At 39.3% G+C, this 2595-nt stretch overlaps 1 non-coding gene and 1 pseudogene across 1 annotated transcript; both read right to left on the bottom strand.

Moving 5' to 3' along the window:
• On the bottom strand, positions 1–278 carry LOC123634207 (annotated as a pseudogene).
• A 1896-nt stretch (positions 279–2174) lies between these two features.
• Positions 2175–2278, bottom strand: LOC123631170. The gene has a single exon (XR_006733039.1). It is a non-coding gene; the product is annotated as a U6 spliceosomal RNA (small nuclear RNA).
• Between the last annotated feature and the right edge of the window lie 317 nt (positions 2279–2595).

Genomic DNA, 2595 nt, shown 5'->3' with positions numbered 1-2595 from the left:
CTAGTGCCTGGCTTCCTTCTCTGCTTCCTCAGAGGTTGGACTCCCCTCGGTGTTAGTTTCTCTTTTTTCTGCAGGTAAATCTTTAGTTTCTTGGTTAGCCACTTGGCCTGTTTTCCCTTTAGCTAGTACTTTTTTGCCTGAAGATGTATCCTTTCCTGCTACCTTTTTTGGCTTCGTTTTCAATTTTGCAGGAGGAGATGGAGCTGACAACCGCAGATCTCCTCTTGGGCTCTTCCTTCACCTCCACCTTGGGCTGAGCTGACCTTCCTCTTGGGCATTTTGGGGGTGGGGAGGGTGCCTGCCAGGTGCTCGCTGGCCAGCTGTTATGCATAGCCAGAGTCTTGGGTAAGCTGTGCTGTCTGGCTGCTGCCCCTCCTCTCACCAAGCTACCTCCTTTTTGCAGGCCAGAGATCATCCCTTGGTTATACCTGAGAGACAGAATATAATTATTTAAACAATCCTGTTATGAATAAAAATGAAGTTATTTCTAATGCATTTCTAATGACAAAAATTGCTGCATTAAAAATATATGTATAGGGCCAGGCACTTTGGGAGGTGGAGGCAGGAGGATTGCTTTGAGGCCAAGAGTTTGAGACCAGCCTGAGTGATATAGCAAGACTCTGTCTCTACAAAAATAAGAAAAATTAGCCAAATGTGGTGGCACATGCCTGTAGTTCCAGCTACTCAGGAGGCTGAGGCAGGAGGATCGCTTGAGCCCAGGAGTTTGAGGCTGCAGTGAGCTATGATGATGCCACTGCACTCCAGCCTGGGCAACAAAGCGAGACTCTGTCTTGAAAAAAAAAAAGAGTGTGTGTGTGTGTGTGTGTGTGTGTGTGTGTGTGTGTGTGTATAATATATATATAAAATATATGTATTTGTGCACTTGTGCAGCTATCTTTATAGATAAATTACTAGAAGTATAATTTCTAGGTCAAAGATTGTACAGCTTTTAAAAATTTTAGTTGACATTACTCAAAAGGTTTATCTACTTAACACAAAAGCACCTGTTTGCCACTTGCCATCACCTGGTATTAGCTTTTATTTTTGTCTTTTCCACAATCAGGGGATGAAAAATGATATCTCACTGTGGTTTTAATCTACATTTCTTTGACTATTAATAAGCTTGATCTTCTTTTTTTTTTTTTTGATCATTTGCGTTTCTTCTTAAATTTCTTTCCTGTTGATTTTTCTGTTTTTTGTTTTAATTTTTTTATGTCAGGATATTACGGGGGTTTAGGTTACATATATATATTGCCTTTGCCCCACCCAAGTCATAGCTTCAGGCATGTCCATCTGCCAGATGGTGTGCACCGCACCCATTAGGTGTGTATATACCCATCCCCTCCTCCCCTCCTGTTCATTTTTCACACACATTTTTCTATTGGATTGTTGGCTCTTCTTTTATTAATTTGTAAGAGCTATTTGCATTTAATGATTATTCACTCTTTATTCAGATTTTGTAGATATTTTGTCCCAACGTTGTTTGACATTAACTATGATTTATGGCGTTCTTTCCCAGGTACAACACTTGATATATAGAAATTTGCATTTTTTTTTTTTAGTCAAATTTATCCATACCTTCCTTGTGCTCCTGAATTTCACATAATGCTTAGAAAGCCCATTTCCACTCCAGCGTTATACAAATATTCACTCACATTTTCTTTTAACAATTTTTATTATTATTTTTTACACTTAAATTTTTGGATCCATCTAGAATATATATATACATATATATATATATATATATATGTATATATATATATTTTTTTTTTCTTTTGAGACAGAGTCTCGCTCTGTTGTCCAGGCTAGAGTATCGTGGCATCAGCCTAGCTCACAGCAACCTCAAACTTCTGGGCTTAAGTGATCCTTCCACCCCAGCCTCCCGAGTAGCGGGGACTACAGGCATGTGCCACCATGCCCAGCTAATTTTTTTTGTATATATACTTTTAGCTGTCCAGATCATTTCTTTCTATTTTTAGTAGAGACGGGGGTCTCACTCTTGCTCAGGCTGGTCTCAACCTCCTGACCTCAAGCAATCCTCCTGCCTCGGCCCCCCAGAGTGCTAGGATTACAGGCGTGAGCCACCGTGCCCGGCCTAGAATATATTTTGATATATGGAGTTAAGTAGGAAAGGCAATGATTGTGCTAAAACCAAATAGCAATGTTTTTTTTTTTAATATATAGAATGTTTCACAAATTTGCATGTCATCTTTGCACAGGGGCCATGCTAATCTTCTCTTGCATCAGTCCAATTTTAGTATATATGCTGCTGAAGCAAGCCCACAGCTATGCTTTGAAATACTGATTTTGATCTTTGGCTCAGCACTTCCAGAAAAATGCCAAATACTGGTGAATGGGGGAGAGAGGGATGGAAACCTAAGGGAACAGAGCTGGCTTGAGGTGTCACTAAGCAAAGACACATTTGATTTTTGTCTATGTAAACACCAGTCATTGATTTTGAAAACCACACACTGCTAGTGATTTTTATGGGAGAAATAATAATAAATTCATTAAAAAAGAAAGCAAACAAGCCAACTTAATTGGTATAACACATAGGATTTTATTACCTCTATTAGGAAACATCTAATCTTGGCC

This window comes from Lemur catta, chromosome 1 (assembly GCF_020740605.2).
Source record: "Lemur catta isolate mLemCat1 chromosome 1, mLemCat1.pri, whole genome shotgun sequence".
Classification (NCBI taxonomy): domain Eukaryota; kingdom Metazoa; phylum Chordata; class Mammalia; order Primates; family Lemuridae; genus Lemur; species Lemur catta.
The sequence above is the reverse complement of the archived record's forward strand: the minus strand, read 5'-3'. Positions and strand labels throughout refer to the sequence as shown.